Raw genomic sequence first — 23,679 nt, 5'->3', positions numbered from 1 at the left:
TGTGGATATTAATACCTTCCCCCTGCATACTTGAGTATGCATATCACTAATTAGAATGTGATGTGTGTATAGCTTGTTTTTGAGGAAAATTTCAAAGGAGCACACAGATCTCAAGTAAACCTTTCTTCGAGCATTGACAGGAGTATCCACCTGTGTGACTGAAAGCCTTTCTAGCACCCAAACCACTCCCCCTGCTGCCTAGTTCATGTTTGTCTTGGAAACAGAGTTGGCAGTCAGCTGAGGTCAAGAACAAACACCTCATCACAGACCCCTGCAAGCGTCAAACCAGCTTTGACCTAGCACGTTATGATTGGGCCCTCCTCAATCGCTATCGAACAGGCCATGGCCGGTGCGCTGCTATGTTCCATCGCTGGGGAGCCAGAGACGACCCGAACTGCCCCTGCGGCTCCAGACAGACTATGACTCACATAGTCAACGACTGCCACCTCTCCAGATTCAAAGGAGGTCTCGAAACTTGACATCAGGCTCAACCTGACGCTGTTGACTGGCTACGGAAGAAGGGCAAACGCTAGAAGAAGAAGAACTGGAAGCAATAGCTGATCTGATTTTTTCCTCTATAAGTTAGCTTCTGTGTTTAATCAGTCCATAAATTTGGAATCTATGCTTGTTCTGTTCACTCACAAGATGTCTTGATACTTATTCATGCTAGGTGTCTCGGTTGATGGCTCCATCTTGTGGCTGAGAAGCATTTCATTATGGAACTACACTACTGTCCAATTTGTGGGTGTTTGGGCTGGTTTTGGCAATTATAAATAAAGAGGATGTGAATTTTTTAAAAAATATTTTATTTATTTACTAATGAGAATGATAGGAAGAGAGAGAGAAAGAACCAGATATCACTCTGGTACATGTGCTGCTGGGGATTGAACTTGGGACCTCATGCTTGAGAATCCAGTGCTTTATCCATTGTGCCACCTCCTGGATCACGGATGTGAATGTTTTTACTTAATCAGTTAGTTTATTTATGTAGGGAGGAGGCCTTATGGCTGAGTGATTTCACCACTCTGGGGGCACTTTTTCAATCAGATAAAGGGGCACACACACACACACCCCACAGCACCAGAACTTCCTCCAGTGCCATAGTCCCTTTCAGGTGCCAGGGCATAAACCTGCATTGTGCACATGGTAATGCAGGCACCCTACCTGGTGAACTATCTCTTTAACTTGTGAATATTCTTGTAAAGATCTTTTGTTTTTTTTTTAATCTCTCTATTATTCTAAGTCATCTCTCTAATTGAACATTAATACCGAAATTGCTATATTTTACACACCATAAATAATTATTTACACAATAAATATATTGCTTTACATGAAGCTTCCAGATCTTTCCTTAAATCTAACGTGTCCACCAGCAGAACACAGGGTTTGACTCTCTACATTCTCACCACGGTGTCCTAAGTCGATGTTTTATTTTTAGTCCTTCTGGTGGGTGTGTAGTGATAGCTCCTGTGGGTTTTAATTTATAATTTCCTGATGAATGTTGATGTTGAATTATTTTTTTTCATGGTGACATAGTCTCTTGATTATGTGCTTACAGCTCCTTGAATTATCTCTACCTCCAGCTTTGTGGGGAATCGGGACAAGTTGGCCAAGTGTTATGCTCTATTTTGAGTTGTGTCTCCATGGAGCTGAGGTGGAATTCTTGACTCCAGTGGGGATTCTGGGAATACAAAGACTTACATAAGCCCCAAAGAGTGACATTCTTTTTTAAAAATTAATTAATTAATTAATTAATTCCCTTTTGTTGCCCTTGTTGTTTTATTGTTGTAGTTGTTGTTGATGTCGTTGTTGTTGGATAGGACAGAGAGAAATGGAGAGAGGGGGGGAAGACAAAGAAGGGGAGAGAGAGATAAACACCTGCAGTCCTGTTTCACCGCTTGTGAAGCGACTCCCCTGCAGGTGGGGAGCCGGGGGCTCGAACCGGGATCCTTACACTGGTCCTTGTGCTTAGCGCCACCTGCGCTTAACCCTCTGTGCTACCGCCCGACTCCCAAGAGTGACATTCTTAAGTGGTCAATGGGATATGGTCTGGGGTTGGGTAGGAAGAATAAGAATAAGGGGGCAGTGAGGACCATGAAGGTCAGCAAGGAGGGGCCATGCACTGTCCATCTCCAGCAATGAGCAGTGGGTTGTGCAGGAATGTCTTAGGACTATGTCTCCGGGGCAGTTCGACAATTAAAGTGACAGGGTTTCTTTTTTCTTACTATCTTTATTTACTTATTTATTGGATAAATATAGTCAGAAATTGAGAGGAAGGGGGAGACAGAGAGGGAGAGACAGAAAGACACCTGCAACCCTGCTTCAACCACTCGTAAAACTTTCCCCCTGCAGGTGGGGACTGGGGGCTTGAACCTGGGTACTTTCACATTGCAACATGTGTGCTCAACCAGGTGTGCCACCAACCGGCCCCCCCTTTTTTTTCTTGTGAATTAGTATGTGATAGTCATGTAATTAAAATGTTGACTGTAAATATTTTCCCTATTTATTGTCCAAGATTCTAGTTTCTTAAGTAGTTAGTGACTCAGGGGTTGGATTATGATGATGTATTTCTTCCATTAATGCATAATTTAATGCATAACCTCTACTTTATCTATCACTCTGCCACTGCTGATAAATGTGGTTAAGCAATGATTTTGACTTAGAGAAATAAATGGGATACAGCCACTTAGCAAAGAAGTCTACAAGGTCAACATTCTTTCAAGCAGAAGTTCAGGCTGAAATGGACACTTGGATGGAAAAGGATTTGCCTGTCTGACCACTCTTAAGTCATTTGCTTCCAGAGAAAATGCTGTGGGGGATGTTGGGTGAGGTTCCCTGCTCTGAACACAGCACATTATGCAAAGCTGAGCTTTACATAAGGTCCAAAAGGTTAACAAATTAGGGGTGGTTTTCTTTTTTCTACATGTTGAGTACATTTTATTAGATAAGCGTTCACTAAAGAATCAATACAAATTTCAAGTCATTCTCCTTTCAAAACATACTTTGCCTGCCAAAAATTCTACCAATGCGAGTGGTCACAGAGCTAGAATGGGACTCTCAGGTCATTGTGGGGTCTTCTGTCTCCAGAGGACACGGCAGCTGACCCAGCATATAAACTGGGTGAAACACTCTAGTTTTTGTCAGGCCTGTGTGGCAGGGAAGATCCATCCAAGATTTGTATCCCCTCATGCCCTAAATTCACATGCTAAATCTTAACCCCTGATGTGGTGGAATTAGGAGGCAGAGCCTGTGGGAGAAGATGGGGTCATGAATCATGAGGATGGTGTGTCCTGAGAAGGATGAGTGCCCTTCTAAAAGAGACCCCAGAGAGTTTCCTGCTCTATCTAGTACTCAAGAACAATTCGTACTCACTCAGCAGAGAGTTAGCTCTCTGGGGACTTTTGTTCGTCATAGATCCACCCTCGTAACTTCACCTACCCCTAATCACCCCCGCCAAAGACGTCTCTATAAATGCGTTACACTGGAGGTTAGGGGCTCAATGTATGAATTTTGGGAGGGCACAACTTGGTCTTAGTACTCTTCCTACCAAACCACTAACTTAACGCCTTTTTTTTTTTTAAACACAGAACTCATTTATTCCATATTAATGGTCTCCAAAGTCATCTGAATATGTTGTTATTTCTCTCAGACACTAGAGACAAGTTTCATACTGAGGCAAAATTATTCTCCAGTTGCAAACTTTGAAACCAGAAACCTATGTGCTTCCATAAAACAATGGGTAGCTCATTACAAAAGGGAGAGATAGGAAGAAGGAAGGAGTTCTAGGCAAGGGAGAAGGATGGGGTTCTAGGCAAATCCAGAATATAACAAGGCACATTCTGGGTGAAAGCTCTGTCACTAAAACCCACAGATGGTAATCCCAACTCTGTGGCTCAGAATTGTGAATGGCCGTGTCCTGATAGCTCCAGGCAGCTACTCTTTGGTCTATTGCAACCAAAACAATGATCCTTCTTTTGAAATTGAAGAGACATCTTTGATTTTATTTTTTGAATTTAAAGTTTTTAAATTTGTGATTAATACAAGGTTACAAGATTGTTAAGATTCCACTGTATTGTTCCACACCATACCTCCCACTGGAGTTCTGTATTCCCACCTTCCTACCTCCCAGAGATAACCTCTATAGTTTTCATGAGTCTTAGAAACAGTTTGCCTGCATGCTTCTTTTTCTCCTTCTCCTTCTCCTTCTCCTTCTCCTTCTCCTTCTCCTTCTCCTTCTCCCTCTCCCTCTCCCTCTCCCTCTCCCTCTCCCTCTCCCTCTCCCTCTCCCTCTCCCTCTCCCTCTCCCTCTCCCTCTCCCTCTCCCTCTCCCTTTTCCTTCAAGTTCATGGTGTATCAGATCTCTAGATTCCACATGTGAGTGAAGCCATCTGGTAGTAGAGGCAACTGTTAAGATCAGCCTCTGTCTTAGCTTCAGCCCCTACTCAGTTATTATAATGGCTCATGACTGTTCACCGCTGCACTTGGCTAGCTCTACAGCATATGAACTTATGAATGCTGAGAAGTTCCAGAATCTACAGCCAGCACGCTGGAGGCCTAGGAGAGCCAATACCAAGTTCCAGTCAGATGTCAGGAGAAGGCTGATGTCTTAGCTGGAAGAAACTGATTTACAATATGGCTTCATCCATCAGAGCTGCTTTTTTGGCAAACTGCTATGGTGGCCACTGAAGTTTCCATGTGATTGATAGCTTTTATTTTCCACTTCTCCCTGTTGCAAAGTTGTTGGCACAAAATTGTAATCAGATTGGGGTGGTGGCATTTCAGTTTAGCTTGTCCACTGCTTGCCAGAGCACAGCTCTGAATTTTACACTTCGCTTCCGGATTGTGGCTGATGGTCACGTGCAGAACTTTCTACCTTTGGTGAGGGCGACTCTGCACCTCACCACCTGAACGCTGAGATCTTTATCTCTTGCTGTGAGAGATTGTTTAAGATTCAAGTCTCTTTCTATTTAGGCTTTTCCACATGTGCTGTGGCTTTACTGCTATTATGGTACTGAAGGAAAACAGTTCTTTTTTTAAAAATTCTATTAGTGATTTAATATTGATCTACAAAATTATAAGATAGACGTATAATTTCACACTGTTCTCACCACCAGAGTTCTGTATCTCCATTCTCTCCATTGGAAGCTACAGTAGTTCTCCCCAGGTTCCAGATATGGGTTAACTATGATTTCTACAACTATCTGTCTATATTTGTATATATCTGCCCTTTCCTCTCCCCATGATAATGTCTCCTCTTCTTTTTCAAGTCACACCTATACCTATTACTACTTCAGAGTGTCCTTTCTTTTTGCCTCTTCTCGAGTCCCAATGGAGTTGGAGTTCAGAGTTCTCTGGTCAGCTTTCCCCTATCATTTCTTTACTTTTTAATTTTTTAAAAAAATTATCTTTATTTATTTATTGGAGAGAGACTGCCAGGAATTGAGATGGGAAGGGGGTAACAGAGAGGGAGAGAGACAGAGAGACATCTGCAGCCCTGCTTTACCACTTGCAAAGCTTTCTCCCTGCAGGTGGGGATCGGGGCTTGAAACTGGGTCCTTGTGCACTGTAACCTGTGCACTCAACCAGGTGCGCCGCCACCGGTCCCTCCTCTATCATTTCTCCCCCACTGGGAGCATGGACCAAAATTCTTTTTGGGATGAAGAAGGTGGGCGTTTTGGCTTCTGTAATTGCTTCTCTGCTGGACATGGGCGTTGGAAGGTCGATCCATACCCCTAGTCAAAACAGACCTTTCTATTCAGCTATCTAGGCCCTACCCCAGGGAAATCTTTTTGATAGGATGGCATTGGACTTTTGTCGTGGGTGTAGTGAGACTTATACACATAAAAAATGTAGAGCTATATCCCTGAAATTTAATAGTATTAGAAACCAGTGCTAAGTCAGTGAAAATATATGTACACAAATGGAGATACTCTGCCCTTGTGTGAATTTTACCCAAGTGAATAGCTGACAGGACCCCTTATTTTTCTTTAATAGAGAACATGTGCTTTATAGTTCATTTTTAGTTGGTTTCCTGGGAAGACTGTAATTTTCATTCTAAAGTAGCAACATTTTAAAGTATAATGTCTTATTATAACTGGTGGCTAAAACTGTTTTCATGGGAAAGAATTTCTGATTTCATCATGGAAATCAATGTAGAAATATGATTTAGTCTATTGAATTCACTTTGCAGGCATTCAGGGGCAACCAATCCCTGAGCCAGATGGAGTACTCTAGACTCCTGCAGTGACCCCTGGGGACCATCTTCAACATGGACCATCTCATCTCTCGCCTCAAAGCCCCCTCCGTGTGGGTGGCTGTGCCATGCCACAGACACTTGGTTAACCCAAATGTCACACCACCCTCAAAAAGCTGGATCTTTTTTTTTTCCCCAATAATTTTAGGAGTCTTTGCTGAAGGAAGGAGATGGTTGGGAGATAGGAATAAAATAAAACATTCCAAATTGACGCTTCCTTCAGCTGAATAGCTGAACCTGGTAGACACCTGACTGATGTCAATATCAGGTCTCCCTGCTGCTGTTCCAGCCTCTGTGGGGCAACATCATTGGAAACTCAAGAAGTCACAGCTGTAAATTGGTGAGTTTTTAGGTGACATTTGTTCTTTGTTGCTTAAACTCGGATCCAGAAGTGGTGTGGCTCAGCTGCCAGTCTCCTAAGTTGATGCCAGCCTTCCCTAAGCATCAGCTTTTAGACCTGAGAATGGCTCCTTCAACCTACCCACCCCCCCCTTTTTTTTTTGCCTCCAGGGTTATCACTGGGGCTAGGTGCCTGCACTAGGAATCCACTGTTCTTGGAGGCCATAACTCCCCCCTACTTTATTTGTTGCCCTTGCTGTTGTGTTTATTGTTGTTGTCATTGCTGCTCTTGTTGGATAGGACAGAGAGAAATCGAGAGAGGAGGGGAAAACAGAGAGGGGAAGAAAAAGACAGACACCTAGAGACCTGCTTCACCGCTTGTGAAGTGACTCCTCTGCAGGTGGGGAGCCGGGGCTCCACCCGGATCCTTACACGGGTCCTGTGCGCTAAACCCACTGCGCACCGCCCGACTCTCTTCAACCCCTTTCTGTCCTTAAGTCACACGAGTCTGTACGCACCTGTGGCTTAGGCGATTTTCCTTTTGTTGCTTTACTTCAGAGCCAGAAAGTAGCGAGCCTCAGCTTTCACTCTCCATTTTGGTGCCAGCCAGGAAGCTCCCCCTCATCCCTGTCCTGTCCGGGAGCCATATGGGTCTATTCACCTATGGCTTGGTGAGTTTCCAAAGAAATCTTGGTTGTATTTTCTTGTCTTTCAGGTGTTTTTCACTTCTTTTTCTAGTTGACTGGGGAGAGCAAGTCTGCTGTTATTCCATAGCCTCTCCATCCCTTACTTTGTGTCTTCTTTTTAATGGCCACAGAGAGGCAGAGGGAGTGAGAGACCACAGCACTGACGCTTCTTTCAACGCCATGGGGGCTGGGCTCTAGCCCACATGGTAAAAGCAGCCTACTACCCAAGTGAGACATTTCACTGGCCTGCTCTCTCTCTTAAAAAAAAAAAAAAAGAAAGAAAGAAAGAAAGAAAGAAAGAAAAGGAAAAAAAAAGGGCTAGAAAGTTGACTCAATAGTTATGTATACATCTGTTTTAGTACTGCATTAAACAACAACCCCATTCCCTTACTCCAAACAAAGAGGGTGGCTATATATTCATGGCAGAAACAGAGGTTATGCAGATGAAGAGGACAAGACAATGGATCTGCACTATTTGACTGAGAAATCTATAGGTTAAGGAAGTACAATGGGAGAGACATATGGAGGGTCACTGAAACACACTAAATTGAGAACTCTCCTGGGATTCAGGAAAGTTGTGAAAGGGAAGACTGTTCAGGCAGGTAGCGGAGGTCCTGCCACCATCAACACACAGTTCGTTAGTCTACACTCTCTGTTAACTGAATTTAGCTGTGAGTGATCCCAAGCAAGACCAGTAGAAGTCAGCTCAGCATGAAAATACAGTTTGTTGTTTAGGTCACTAACTTTTGGGGTGGTTTTGTTTACAAATAAGGAACACTGATGTAGAACTCAATGGTGAAACAAAAAATTATAGTCTGCATTTTGCTTTCTGTCACTTTCACTGAGGTGTCCAATAGAGTGGGAATTTTAAAACATTCATGCTAGGCAGGGGTAGCTAGCGTAATGGTTATGCAAAGAGATGCTCATGCCTGAGGCTGTAAAGTCCCAGGTTCAGTTCCCCTACCACCATAAACCAGAGCTGACCAGTGCTCTGGTAAAACAAAACAAAACACCAAAAAAACCTCATGCTGTAGTAAGACTTTGGGCCTCTAGGTTGCTAGTGTAGAATGCTGCTTTTATTGGCTCTGAGCAGATGGAAGAAAAAAATTAATTCAAATGGAGACATGTGTCCCCAGTCCAAATCTTATCCAGATGTGTTAATAGGATCATTCCACAGGATGATTGCAACTAGACATCAAATGCCAAGTTAGAAATACTGGCTTCTCAAAATGCAGTTACAGCTGAATTTAGGGGCCCATCTGTGAAAACTGAAGCAATGGCCATGAGACTTGAAAGATTTAGGAGTGAAAAAGAAAAACACCGTTTCCAGAGACCTCCCTCCACCCCTTTCCTGACGTGAAGGCGATGTGATATCCTTGCTGAGGGAATGGCCCTGCAGGAAGACAGATCTGTAATTACGCTCAGATCTGGGAGAGAGTCAGATCACAGAGGACCAAGCTTCCTGTGGTCATTTGAACACATGTCCTCAGATTCCTTGTGGCCTTTCTTGAACCGGGGTGGGCCTGTGTGGTATTGGGTGACCCCAGGCTTGAGTGGAAGAGGCCACACAACTGTGCCCTTCTTTCTTGGGACTCACTTACTCTGGGAACCTCCAGCTGTCTTTTATAAAAATCATTTTTATTCCGCCCCTGCAGCTTTGTTGAGATCAGATTGATATAATGGTAAATTTAAACTGTGAGGTTAAGATTTACTAGACATGTATATTGTGAAATGGTTTCCACAACCAGGTGAATCAGCACTTCCACAAGCTCACAGAATTGCCATTTTGTTTTGTGTGCTGAGTGCATTTATGATCCACTGTCTTTGTGACCTCAGCTGTCTTGTAAGAAGTCCAGCCACCATGGGGCCCAGTGGTGGTGCACCTGGTTGAGTGCACACATTACAGTGCACAAGGACCCAGATTCAAGCCCCTGGTCCCCACCTGCAGAGGGAAAAGCTTCATGAGTGGTGAAGCAGAGCTGCAGGTGTCTCTCCCCTGGACCATTCTGGAAAGAGAACACTAAGAGAAGCATGAGTCACTTGCCATTATACTCTATCCAAAAGCCAGACAAGTGAGTACAAGCACTGGGGGGGTTTATTCTGCAGCAATGAAACACCAAGACAATCAGGCCAACACCTGTATAAATGTTTATATGAAGGCATTTTGTAGAATTGTTGAAGATTTGTGCTCACTTGTGTGTATTTTTTCCCCAGAGCACTTTTGAGCTCTGATATGTTGTGGTGCTGCAAACTGAACCTTTGACTTTGGAGCTTCTGGGTTTTTTTTTTTTTTTTTTTTTTGTATAACCATTATGCTATCTCCCCAGCCTCACTTGAATTTAATTAAAACTTGCTACCCTCTTCACCGAGTAATGTGGGTGGGCCTCATGCTACCAGTTGAAGACTTTATAAACAAAAAAACCAAGTTCTTTAATTTTTATTTTTTTAAAGAAGGGATTTGCAGCTAGACAGTTCTGTCAGACTCCTCTACCTTCAGACTCGAAGCTGCAATGTCAGCTTTCAGCTGAATTCCCAGTCTGCTGGCCTTCTTGTGAATTTTTGTCAGTGCCCACCACTGTCTGAACCAGTTCCTTATAATATCTCTCAGGGTAGACTGACAAATATAAGTACAGGCAGAGACAGAGAAGGAGGCTGGTTCTCTGGGGAGTCTGATGACACCACACAGAAGTCTGGCACGCATGTGACTTTGCTGAGAGCAATGCTGTTATATCCTCTCTGTAGGGGAGCTCCTTTACTGGTCCTCCTGCTCCTGTCTCGAAGAACGAAGCATCGTATTGGCTGGCCACCTTTAAAATGTGGTGGCAGTGCTCACTTTGGCAGCACATATACTCTAATTGAAATGGTACATGGCCCCTGTGCAAGGATGACATGCAAATACATGAAGTGTTCCATATTTTTCAGGTTACAAAATTAGCATTCAAAAATCAGTGGCGTTCCTTTATGCAAACACTCGGTCGGAAGAAGAAACAATCCGGAAATCAATCCCATTCATGATAGCAGCAAAAAACAAACAAACAAACAAACAAACAGTAAAAGATCTAGGAATAAATCTAACAAAAGAAGCGAAAGATTTGTATACTAAAAATTCAAGGAAATAGAAAAAGACACAAAGAAGTGGAAAAATATTCCATGTTCATGGACTGTAAAAATTAACATCATCACAATGAATATTCTGCCCAGAACCATATACGATTTGAATGCAATCCCCATCAAAGTCTCACTTTTTTTTTTTTTTGAGGATAGAACAAAAGTTATAAACATTTATCTGGAACCAGAAAATACCTAGAATAGCCAAAACATCAAGCAGGAAGGTTTTCCTGAGCCTTAGGATTAAACCTTCCTGTTTGATGGTTTGTTCCAAAAACCCAAAGCTCTTTTTCCAACAGGGTGAGTAGACCCGATTCATCGGTGAGGGAGCTGGAACATTCCAGCTCTGAGCTTCCCCCCTTTACCAGGCACCAGGGCAGGCGACCCAAATCTCTGGGACCTCTTTCGCCTTTCCAAGTGCATCTGACTCACTTGGCCTTATGGGGACAATGGGGCTTTGTCAAAGACTGCCTCATTTGCCACTTCAAGCATCGTGTCTGTTGATATTGCAAAACAGCAGAAGAATTTGACAACAGGCCTTTTCAGAATGTTCATCATAGTTGGACAAAGGATAGGCCCAAGCGGGTCAGCAGCTAGCCTGAAGAGTTTTCCGGGTGAGAAATCACATCTCTGTATTCAGTCTTCCCAGACCTCTGTTCACCCACCTCACCTTCTCTTCCCTTCATGACTCAAGTGGGCAGAGGCAGTTGGCAACCCCTTCCCTTCTACCGTTTGGTCTGCTGGAGAGTGACATTGTGAAGAGTTTCTGTGCATGACAAGACTGAGTATGAAGGGTCCTCGAGTCTGTCCGCCATCATGGAGGCCCCTCAAGAATCCACCGTCACTTGTTTATGGGTCTCACTCCAGAGATTAAATAAGGAGGTCATCAGACTTTCATGAAGCTTGTTGAATCCCTTGAAGATGCGGGGAGGGAGCTTTCCAGACTCAGACGGGTTGGGTCACAGCAAGCACCGGGCACAGAGCTGTGATGTGGAGGCCAGGCCGTCATCCTCTGGCCAATGTGCACAGCGTGCAGCAGGGAAGAATCACTCACTAGGGTCAGGTGACCTCATGTAGGGGAAGCTTTGTTTTGTGTGAGCTCTGCGTGACCCCCCTCCCCCACCCCCCACCACCCAGCGCTTCAGATAGCTAGATTGCCCATGGTTAATTTGCCCAGAAATGGATGTTCCAGGAGGCTGGGGCACTTCATAACTTCCATATTGACAACATGGTCTGTTATGGAGCCATAGGCAAATCTGGGGCTCACAGGTCATGGGCCATATGGAAGCCAATATGGACTGGTTTACTTAAAGCAAATCAACTTTCTTTTTTTTTTCCTATTATTTTATTTATTTATTATTAGATAGAGACAGAAACTGAGAAGGAAGGAGAAGATAGAGGGAGAGAGACAGAGACACTTGAAGCTCTACTTCACCACTTGTGAAGCTTTCCCCCTGCAGGTGTGGACCAGGGGCTTTGAACCCGGGTCCTTGTGCACTGTAATGTCTGTGCTCAACTACCTGGCTCCTGAGTAAGGTCTTTATCATTAATGATCGTTGACAATGAAGACACAAGCAAACAATTCAAGAGAGAAATGACAGCAGTCAGTAACATAGTCCAACCTTACTTGAATTCAAAATAAAATATTATTCAGATCCAGTATTTTTAAAAGATTATAATACTCAGAGTGTACAAAAAACTCCTGTAATGTGTTGCTGGAAGAAATGTAATTGAGAGGACAATTTGATAGCACATGATGAGAATGTTACACATACTAGAGCCTTTGATTGAGAAGTTTCACTTCCGAGAATTACCTTGGGGAAGTAAATGTGAATGTCAGTAAGATGTCAGCTATGCGCAAGGCCATGGCGGGTGGGCAAAAGCCTGAAGAGCTCACTCTTCAATAGATGATCATATAACAAGGTCTTGAAGTATTTTAAATGATGGGGTTGATGCAGACAATGGAAATCTGTGTGATTAGTCCAGAGAATTTTAGAAAGAAAATGAAGGGGCTGGGGGCAGTGCACCCAGTTAAGCACACATAGTATGAAGCTCAAGGACCCGCACAAGGATCCGGTTCAAGCCCCTGGCTCCCCACCTGCAGAGGGGATGCTTCACAGGCGGAGAAGCAGGTTTGCAGGTGTCTATCTTTCTCTCCCTCTCTATCTTTCCTTCCTATCTCAGTTTCTCTCTGTCCTATCAAATAAAATGACCGGAGCCATGGATTCGAAGTGTCAGCACTGAACCCCAGTGATAACCCTGGAGGAAGAAAAGGAAGAAAGTGGGGGAAGAAAAAAGAACTGGCTACATGAAGACATGCTATAAAGCCAGAATAACTTTGAAGTGATGGGGTGTTGATTCAGAAATGACAGATACATAAATGATATAGATGAGAGTTCATAAACAGAACCACTGATACATAAACAATCAGTTTTGACAGGAAGTATATGGGTAAACATTTCTGGTTTTAAAGGAGGTCCTGGTGGATACAGTGTACAACACGGGGGCCATGGTTCAGAATGCTGCGTTGAATGCTGCATTGCAGGTTTCAAAGCTGCTAAGACAGTAGATCTTCAAAGTTCTCATCACTAGAAAGTAATTGTGTAACTGTATCTGGTGATGTAAGCGAGCTTGATATATCCAGTGGCTCATTTTGCAGTGATGCGTACTCTTATGGGGCCCTCCATATTGTACACCAGAAATGTGTGCAAGGTTTGTCCATTTTATCTCAGTAGGGGAGGAGGAATAAGGAAACAGCACATGGGGTCGGTGAGATAACTCATCTGGGAAGGTGCCTGCTCTGATATGCACTGGACCCAGGTTCGAGTCCCTGGTGTACAACATGGGAATCCTATAGCACTGGAGGAAACTGTGATGCCACGGAGTCTTTCTCTCCCCCACCCCCTCTTTCCCTCTCTCTATTGGAAAAAAAAAAATCAGCCCAAAGTAAGGAAGCCTTGGCAACAACAGAAAACAAACAAAAAAAAAAAAAAGGAAGAGAAAAAAAGAAACAAACCAAAAAACATTAGGGAAAGAACCATTCAGTTAGAGGTTTCTTGATAAGTGGTTATCCATTGAGATCCTTAGTGTATTCTCAAAATAGACTGCAGTTGGATGAAACAGAAAGACACTGCTTGGAAGCACAGTAAGGGGATATGGGAGAAGCAGATCAGTCCTTTGAAGGTGGGAAAAGATTTTTATAAGCAAGAAACAAAGGCAGAGCTACTGCAAAAGACAGGCCATGTGTTTGCCAAATTTCGTCCTGAATTTCCTGTGGGCACTGGCCATAGATGTCTCCTTGTCCTGCTTGTATATGGCGCTGCTATTTACAACTAAGAGATGGAAACAACCAAAGTGCCTACTGATAGATGACTTCATCTTCCCTTCTTTCTTCTTTCTTTCTTTCTTTCTTTCTTTCTTTCTTTCTTTCTTTTTTTTTTCTTTCTTTCTTCCTCTGTTTTGCCTTCAGGGTTATTTTTGGGGCTCAGTGCCTGCACTACAAACCCGCTGCTACTGGAGGCTAATTTTTTCCCTTTTTTGACCTTGTTGTTTATCATTATTGTTGTTAATATTATTTTTGTTGTCATTGTTGTTGGATAGGACAGAGAGAAATGGAGAGAGGAGGGGAAAACAGAGAGGGGGAGAGAAAGATAGACACCTGCAGACCTGCTTCACCACCTGTGAAGCGACTCCCCTGCAGGTGGGGAGCCGGGGGCTCGAACCAGGATCCTTACTCCCCTCTTTGCGCTTCGAGTCATGTATGCTTAACCAGCTGCACTACTGCCCAGCCCCTTGACTGCATGGTTTTATACACAAAAAAATTAATATTCAGGTGGTCCGGGAGATGGTGCAGTGGATAAAGCACAGGACCCTTAAGCATAAGGTCCTGAGTTCAATCCCCAGCAGCACATGTACCAGAGGATGTCTGGTTCTTTCTTCCTGCCTATCTTCTTCATGAGTAAATAAAAATATATTTAAAAAAATAATATTCAACTATAGAAAAGGGATTTTGCCATTTGCAGCAAAGTGAAAGGAACTTGAGGGATTATGCAAAGTGAAATGGCCCACAAGGAGAATGGATTTTTTTTTTTCTTTTCTGGTGGTGGTTTCCATTTAAGGTTAAGTGCATATGAATATTTGGATTAGAAAAGACTGTGTTTAGGTCTCAGCAAGTTGAAACCAGAGTCAAGGGATCATTTTTGTGACTAGGGGAAAAGAAACCACACTAATTCTTAGGGCCCTTGTAGTCTTCTCTGTGATCAGCATCACCAGGACAGAATGTGAGGTGATGGGGGAGAGGGTCGATGGGGAATGGAAAGATTCTTGGGGCAGATTCCTGGCTAACTCTGAACTTTACTCAATCAAACCCAGGAAATATTGGAACAGGACAACTGGAAACAAAAACAGAACAAAATAATATACAGCACAGCAAAACAAAACATCAAGCCCCAAATAACTTAAGAAATGCTGAAGCACTTAGGGCTGAGGAGAGAGAAATAATCTGAGCAAGCTGGTGACGGTGAGTCTGAGAGGAGCTAGGAGCACAAAGGACACAATATTTTGGGAAAGTCAGGTGTTCACAAGACCTTTCAAATGGGACACATGGGAGATTACAAGAATTCTTTAAATTATTTATTTATTATTGGATAGAGACAGAAACTGAGAAGGGAGGGAAGGTAGAGAGGGAAAGAGAGACACTTGCAGCCCTGCTGTGCCAGTTGTGAAGCTTTCCCCCTGCGTGTGGAGGACCAGGTTTTGTTTTGTTTTCCATTATGAATGTAAATTCTTTATGTTTTTTTTCCCCAACAGTATGTGGTAAAAGAATAGTAATCTTATTTTAAATTACATTGGGATTGGGTCGATTTCTTTAAAATTTGCCTGGTGCTGATGGGCTATGAGACAGCTAGAATGCATTTAACTGCACTTTGAATCGTTTGCTTGTTTGGAGCTCTCGATACTCAGGAGCAGGACCAGGTACGCAGACATAATTGTTGGTCGGAGTCAGTTGGCAGCGTCCTTGAGCCTGCCTCTCCCTCAGGACTCAGATCCAAGTTGACGTTCAAAACCACTTAGTGTCCTTTGACCTGCCCACATTTCTGGGTTCTCTCTATCTACTCTCTGTTCTCATTTTAGGTTTTTGTCCCCCACCCCCACCCCTTGTTCTGTGACATACTTTAGATTCCCATCTACAGCCCTTCTGACTTTAAAAAAGATCTCTTCGCATGGACAGAAGCTGAAAGATAAGAACAGAAGGGAAGGGTGTCTGGCGGTAGCACAGCGGGTTAAGCGCAGGTGGCGCAAAGCGCAAGGACCGGCGTAAGGATCCCGGTTCGAGCCCCCGGCTCCCCACCTGCAGGGGAGTCGCTTCACAGGCGGTGAAGCAGGTCTGCAGGTGTCTGTCTTTCTCTCCCCCTCTCTGTCTTCCCCTCCTCTCTCCATTTCTCTCTGTCCTATCCGACAATGACGGCATCAATAATAGCTACAACAATAAAGCAACAAGGGCAACAAAAGGGAATAAATAAATAAATATTTAAAAAATAATCAAAAAAGATCAGAAGGAAAACACAAAGCAGAACTTGGACTGGGTTTGGTGCACTGCACCAAAGCAAAAGACTCTGGGGGTGCAAGTGGGGGTGTTCAAGTCCTGGGACATGATGGCAGAGGGGGAGTTGGGGGGGTGGTAGTTTAGACGGCTATATGGAAAACAGAAATGTTACACATGTACAAACTGCTGTATTTTACTACCACTATAAACCATTAATCTCCCCAATAAAGAAAAATAATGAATGAAAAAAAATCTCTTCTTCCTAGTATAGAAACTATCAAAAATCTACAATTACACAAAGCCCTGCTTTCAAAGACAGCAAGAGATCTGGTTATTAACTCTGTTCTTCTTCTTCTAGCGTTTGCCCTTCTTCCGTAGCCAGTCAGCAGCGTCAGGTTGAGCCTGATGTCAAGTTTCGAGACCTCCTTTGAATCTGGAGAGGTGGCAGTCGTTGACTATGTGGGTCATAGTCTGTCTGGAGCCGCAGGGGCAGTTCGGGTCGTCTCTGGCTCCCCAGTGATGGAACATAGCGGCGCACCGGCCATGGCCTGTTCGATAGCGATTGAGGAGGGCCCAATCATAACGTGCTAGGTCAAAGCCGGGTTGACGCTTGCAGGGGTCTGTGATGAGGTGTTTGTTCTTTACCTCAGCTGACTGCCAGCTCTGTTTCCAAGAGTCTGGAACAGAGAAGTTCAGTGTAGGCGTAGGGGACCAGATTGGGTGACTAGACGTCAAGCATTGGACAGGGTGGGCGAAGATATCCGCGTATATTGGCAGGTCCGGTCGAGCGTAGACGTGGGAAATGAACTTAGATGATGCCGCATCCCGACGAATATCTGGCGGGGCGATGTTGCTAAGAACTGTAATCTCTGTAACTCTGTAATCTCTGTTAACTCTTTGCAACTGGTTAATTTTTCTCAGTCTTCTTCAAAGTATGACATAAAGATTTATGCAAATATCTTTTTCCATATAATTGACATCTATAAAGCTTTTCTAAATTCTGAGGTCATCTTTAAATAGAAGGTACTTACCAGTATCCTAAATACTAATGAGGCCACTCATTCATCTGATTATCCATCATCCATCATCTCTCCCCAGACCCCATCAACCAACCCAGTAATCTAATCATCTACCAGTCCATCCATCCATCCATCCATCCATCCATCCATCCATCCATCCATCCATCTACTACATAGGTTGGCTTCACCACTGTTACAACACTACCACTACATGCTAAACAGTAAAATAAGCCTGTGTCATTGCTCTCAATGCAGTTCACACTCTCTGTGGTGAAGACAGTGATGGAATATAGAATGGTCACTGTGGCTGTGACAGGGGATTGCAGACAACTAAAGGACTATGGAGTAATTCCTGAACATGATGGGTAGGGGAAGTATTTTCACAGAGGCAACAGCTAAGCTGAAATCCTGAGCATAAGAAGGAGGCTTCCGGACAGACTGTTGAGTGAACAGCCTACACCAGGTAGAAACTCAGAGGCAAGGGAGAGTTTGTAAATCCATGACCCAAGGCTTCTGGTATGACACTGCTGGGGGAGGCAAGGATCTGTCTGAAGTGCCTGTGTTGGTCTCTTTCCAGGAAGCAATAAGGGGAGTCAGAATCAAAACTGGAAAGGGGATAATGTAGGCAGATGCAGGTTGGCCCCACTGGGGACTCTTTGAGTGGTCATGCTGAACAGACACAGAATTGTTCCCTGAGGGGAAACGAATTGGGTTCAAATCTCCCTGGCACTTCCCACCTGCTCTGAACATGGGTGGAACACTCTTCTGTGGTCAGTCAGAGGATGCCCTCAGGCAGCAAGTTGCAGAGAGTGAGGTCACAGAGAAAGCCGGTGCAGGTCAGCTGTTGCATGGGGAGAAGGAAATGGGGTAGGCCCTGCTAGCAGCCACGGCTGCCCATCACCCCATTCTTCTTCCTTGATGTACTTCCTGTCTGGTGCTCACCACAAACGTGCTTTATTTATCGAATTGAAAAAAAAAAAAATCTGTGCAACTCTGGGAACAAACTCAACACCTTTCGCATGTGCAATTCTGATTAGCTCCCTCAATAGCCTAGTATTTCTATTCTATATTTTTTAATGGAGAGAGAGGGAGAGAGAGAGAGAGAGACATGGAGAGAAGCAGAGGGATAGAGATAGAAAGGCATCAGGGACCAGGCAGTGGCGCACCCAGTTAAGCACACACAGTATTAAGGGCAAGGATCTGTACAAGGATCCAAGTTTGAGTCACCCAGCCCTCCACTTGCGGGGGGGGGGGGTGCTTTGCAATTGGTGAAGCAGATCAGCAGGTGTCTTTCTCTCTCCCTTTCTATCTTCCCCTCCTTTCTCAATTTCTCTGTCCTAGCCAGTACAAATGGGAAAAAAAAATGGCCAACAAGGGGCAGTGGATTCATAGTGTTGACACCATGCACCAGCGATAAATCTAGAGGGAAAGAGAGAGAGACGGAGAGAGAGAGAGAGAGAGAGAGAGAGAGAGAGAGAGAGAGATCAACAAAGCACTATTCTATTACACCTGCAGCTCCTTTGAAGTTGTTCATGGTGCTCCCATGCAGTGCTAGGGCTTGATCCCTGGGTCTTCTCTGTGGAAGGGTGTGTGCTCTATTGCTGAAGCACCTCCTGGACCTGGATATTTTATTTGTCATTACTTGTCTTGATCGTTGATCAGCATAGCACTCACCATAATACCTGGTGTAGTTCGGTGACGCCATACATGAAAGTACTTGCCACGCTGTCGACAGCTCCAGATTTCCCTGTGCACCCCCTTTCCTGTCTGTGCCCTGCACATTCATTCCTGGGGGTGCCCACAGTTGCTTGCTCTGCATGACTTCCTACAACCTTGCTTTTACCTTCTTTCCTCTGCCTGGCTGTCCAGACAATTCTGCTGCCGCCACCCCAGGTCTCCGGTAGACTTCTTTATCTCACCAGCTGTTACACATCTGGGCTTCTTGTCTGTACCCACTGCCAACACCTGGTGCATGCCCATATCTTCTTCCTTAGCCTAGTGAAACTCTCCAAAAGGAAGTTGAAATTATTTTTGCCCAGTTCTGTTGGCACTGTTGATTGCAGTCTCCCAAGAGATCGTGAGACACATGACTCACATAAATGCTTCCCAGTTTCCTGAACCTCTGAAAGATCATCAATGACCATCCTCTGAGCTGCTGAAGTTTGGAGATGGTGGGAGGTAATTTGTCCCACAGTAAAAGATAAATATGCATCATTTGATTCCAATGTTCATGATATAAAAATATGAAAGTGCCAAGCAAAGATACTAACAGATGATAAATGAGTCTTCTAAAAACAGTTGGAGAGACAACTGGGAAACCAATTAAGAGATGTTCCCATTCATAGGCAGAAGTCACTGGGAGAAGTTAGATGGTTTGACTTTGTGGGATTAGCCGTTGTGTAAGCTCATATGGAAGGTTTTGCCTTTAGTTATCCCTCTAATATTTACTTCCTTATTTATGGTTTTCCAATTTTAGTTTTAGTTTAATGCTATTATATTATGTACTAAGCGACTTCCCTTTATGGGATCTTTTTAAAATATTTATTTTTATTTATTTATTCCCTTTTGTTGCCCTTGATGTTTTATTGTTGTGGTTATTGTTGTCGTTGTTGGATAGGACAGAGAGAAATGGAGAGAGGAGGTGGGAAGACAGAGAGGGGGAGAGAAAGATAGACACCTGCAGACCTGCTTCACCACTTCTGAAGTGACTCCTCTGCAGGTGGGGAGCCAGGGGCTTGAACCGGGATCCTTACGCTGATCCTTGCGCTTTGCATCACCTGCGTTTAACCCGCTGCGCTACAGCCCGACTCCCCCTATGGGATCTTTTTAAAAAGATCTGTTTATTTATTTTATGAGAGAGAGAATACCTTTCAATTCTGGCTCAGTTCATGGTGTTGAATCTGAGGCCTCAACCTGCAAATCCTATGCTCTACCCCTGAGCTAAGTCTTTGTCCCTTATATGGGATAATCAAGCTAAATGTAATGTTTATGTACTCAGGATGTACATGGTTAGGTCAAATCGTTCTTTTCAGGGTATTTTGAGAACTGACTTAGACCTGGCCGTCTTCCCAGTTTTGGTAGAAAGTCAAGAAAACGTACCATTTTGGTCTTGATCCAAGCAGCACTCTTATTTTGATATAAGGTGAAAGCTAGAGCAGACCTTTTGAAAGAACTTGGTGTCCCTAATGCCTGCATCCTGTCATTCTATCCCTCTTTCAGATGAATTGATGTCATTTGTATAAAAATACCACCATTGAAAGTAAACATTTCCCAGCCATGAGCAGAGTGCTTGCTGGGGACCCTACTTCCTGGCGAGGAATAAAGTCGTCCGTTCTTCTATTGATTAGAGAAAAGCCATGCAGGACAGAGCAATTTGTTATTATTATTTCTTCTTTTTTCTTTGTTGGGGGGGATTAATGGTTGACAGTCAACAGTAATATACAGTAGTTTGTACATGTGTAACATTTCTCAGTTTTTCACATAACAATTCAACCCCCTCCTCTGCCATTCCCCCCCCACCCACCCAGAGTCTTTGACTTTGGAGCAATACAACAACTCCCGTTCAAACTCTGCTTTGTGTTTTCTTATTTTTCAACTTCTTTTTAATTTGTTTTTTCATAATTAGTGATTTAATAATGCTAGGCAAGATTGTGGGATAAGAGGGGCACAATTCCACACAGTTCCCACCACTGGAGTCCCATATCCCATCGGCTCCTTTGGAGGGTCCCCTAGTCTTTATCCCTCTGGGAGTATGGACCAAAATTCTTAATGGAATGCAGAAGGTGGGAGTTCTGGTTTCTGTAGTTGCTTCTCTGCTGGATACGGACGTTGACAGGTCAATCCATACCCCCAGCCTGTCTCTGCCTTTCCCTAGTGGGGTAGGGCTCTGAGGAAGTGGGGTTCTAGGACACATTAGTGAGGTCATGTGCCCAGGGAAGACAGGTTGGCATCATGGTAGTATTTTTCAACTTCAGACAGAGCAATTTAATTTTGTGTATAAGACAGGGCTTCTCAGCCTCAGTACTAGTGTCATTACTGAGCAAAAAGCTATTTACTACCAGTGTGCTGTGTGCGTGGTAAGATGTGCAGCATCCCCACTTCAGGACAATCAGCAATGTCCTGGGTCGGGTCGGGGTGTGTGGCCTTGAGAAGCACACAAATGGCATCTCCTGTAAACAGTTAGCCACCACTCTGATTTGACAACCAGAATAGCAGTGGCTGTAGCCCAACATTACACCCACAGATGTATTGTTTATTAAGCATCTTATTTATAGTTTTTTCTTATGATTCATATTCCCTTTTAAGGGGTAGTACACTTCTCTGACATGCCAATAGATAACTTGTGCTTGTATTTTTAAATAAGTAATACACAAAAATTCCAAATACTACTATGGGGGGGGGACCCAGGCCTCTTCATACAATAATATTTTAGGCTCTTATAAAGGCATTTATTTATCTATTTATTTTATGAGAGAAACTTTAGAATATTACCTAATGATTCCCCCTTCCCTTCAGGGTTTCACTGGCACTTTGTTCACGAACACTTCCATTACTCCCACTGGACTAAATTTTTTTTTTTTCCGGATAGAGCATGAAAAGCAGAGAGGGAGAAACAGAGACAGAGAGGGAGAGAGACAGCACAGCACAGCTTCACCGCTCTTGACTATTTCCCTTGGTGTGACATTCCCATATGGTGTCTGGAGGCTCAAACCTGGGTCCTTAAGCATGGTAAAGTGTTTGCTTTATTGTTTAGGCATCTTCCTCCCTCACCTCCCTAGTGTGTGTGTGTTCAAAGAGTTGTTTATTGTTATTTATTTATTTATTTATTTATTAATTACCGGAATACTGATCAACTCTGTGTAGGGGTGGGGGGTGGGGATGGAACCTGGGACTTTGGACCCTCGGGCATGAGAGTCTCTTTGCATAATCTTTATGCTATCTACCCCCCACTCTCCCTTCTTCCCTCCCTCCCTTTTCTTTTTGTTTTTTGTTTACCAGAGCACTGCTCAGCTGTTGTTTGTAGTGGTTGTAGGGGACTGAATTTGAGACTTTGGAGCCTGGGGCATGAAAGTCTCTTTGCATAACCATTATGCTGTCTATCCCTACCTTCAGGCTTTTTTTTTCAGGTTGTTTATTTTTTCCCCTCTAGGGTTATCACTGGGGCTCAGTGCCTGCACTACAAATCCACTGCTCCTGGAGGCTGTTTTTTCCCTTTTGTTGCCCTTGTTGTTTTTTGTTGCTGTTATTATTATTGTTGTTATTATTATTGTTGTTATTGCTGTCATTGTTGTTCGATAAGACATCGAGAAATCAAGAAGGGGGGGAAGTTAGAGAGGGGGAGAGAAAGATAGACACCTGCAGACCTGTCTCACCACTTGTGAAGTGACTCCCATGCCGGTGGGGAGCTGGGGGCTCAAACCAGGATCCTTACGTTGGTTCTTGCACTTTGCGCCATGTGCACTTAACCCATTCTACTACCACCTGGCGCCCAAGTTGTTTATTTTTATGAGAGAGAAAATAGAAAATATAGAGACAAGGAGAGTGCCCCGGCCTGCGGGGTTATCGACGGAAACCTAGGGTAGGGGGCGAGAGAATGGAGGGGACAAGAGACACGAAGATAGAGAGCAAGACAGGTTTCTGATCAAGCTCTGAAAATTTTATTTTACAGCCGCATTTTAAGCACACACCATGAGGAAGTTCTGCTAAGGTAGTGGGGGGAGGGAGGTGGGTGAGCAACTTTCCAAACAGTTAGATGGTAATCGCAGTTACAATGATCAGAATGTCCGTTCACCGGTTATGTGAGAGACTTAGCTAAGGTTTTGGCTCCCGGCAGGAGAGTGGGAGCAAGCAGAAACCAGAGTAGCATTTAGATCTGGATTTTTGTGGTGCTGAGGATTAGACCTGAGACTTCTCAGGCATAGAAACACTGTGCTCTCACACTTTTAAATGCTCTTTTAAAAGGCACACCTGTCTTTCTCTACTGCCTCAAAAGTTAACTCTATTTCATCGTCTCTGTTCCTCAGCACCCAGCCAGGGCTCAGGAAAGACTGGAACACCTGTAGGTGTTCAAGCGAACCTACACATCACTCAGTGAGTGAATGAGAATGGAAGACTTGGAGTAGAGGAAATACCCTGTCCATGGCCCATCCTCCCCTACAAATTAGGACCATGGGTATAGGATGGCAGCAAACACAAGGCTCAAGCATCTGGAATGTGCTCTCCACCACCTTCAGGCCACAGAGTGTTTGGACAGGAAGGCTTCAAATATAGCGATGCCTATTCTGATAAGACAAAACAAAACAAACAAAAAACGCTTCAGGTTTATTTATTTATTTTTAATACATTTATTTTTTTCTTATTCTTATTTTTATTATCTGTATTTGTTGGATAGAGACAGTCAGAAATCAAGAAGGAAAGGGAAGACAGAGAAGGAGAGAGACAGAGACACACCTGCAGCCCTGCTTCACTGTTCGTGAAGCTGTCCCTCTGCAGGTGGGGACCAGGGGCTTGAACGTGGGTCTTTGCGCACTACTTCAGGTTTAAGGGACACAAGATCACTGCCATTTCCCAAGTATTTCAACAGGCTAGTAAACAGGGGTGAACTGGTTAAACTGGTTAATAGAGTCAAGACTTAGTTACAACAAGGTGGCCACACACTGAGCTGGGTGGGCCTCACTGAGGTGAGTGGAACTTTGGGTAATGTCTATCAGACAGAGGCTCGTGCTGGGG

General features: G+C 44.0%; 1 long non-coding RNA gene and 1 pseudogene across 1 annotated transcript in view; one reads left to right on the top strand and one right to left on the bottom strand.

Moving 5' to 3' along the window:
• The window catches only part of LOC132540788 (uncharacterized), a 496,709-nt gene that overhangs the window by 30,981 nt on the left and 442,049 nt on the right, over window positions 1-23,679 (bottom strand). The window lies entirely within an intron of this gene.
• On the top strand, window positions 10,104-10,197 carry LOC132541064 (U6 spliceosomal RNA; annotated as a pseudogene).

Source organism: Erinaceus europaeus, chromosome 10 (genome assembly GCF_950295315.1).
Source record: "Erinaceus europaeus chromosome 10, mEriEur2.1, whole genome shotgun sequence".
NCBI classification, from domain to species: Eukaryota; Metazoa; Chordata; class Mammalia; order Eulipotyphla; family Erinaceidae; genus Erinaceus; species Erinaceus europaeus.
Note: the sequence above shows the minus strand (reverse complement) of the source record. Positions and strands in the feature narration are given on the sequence as shown.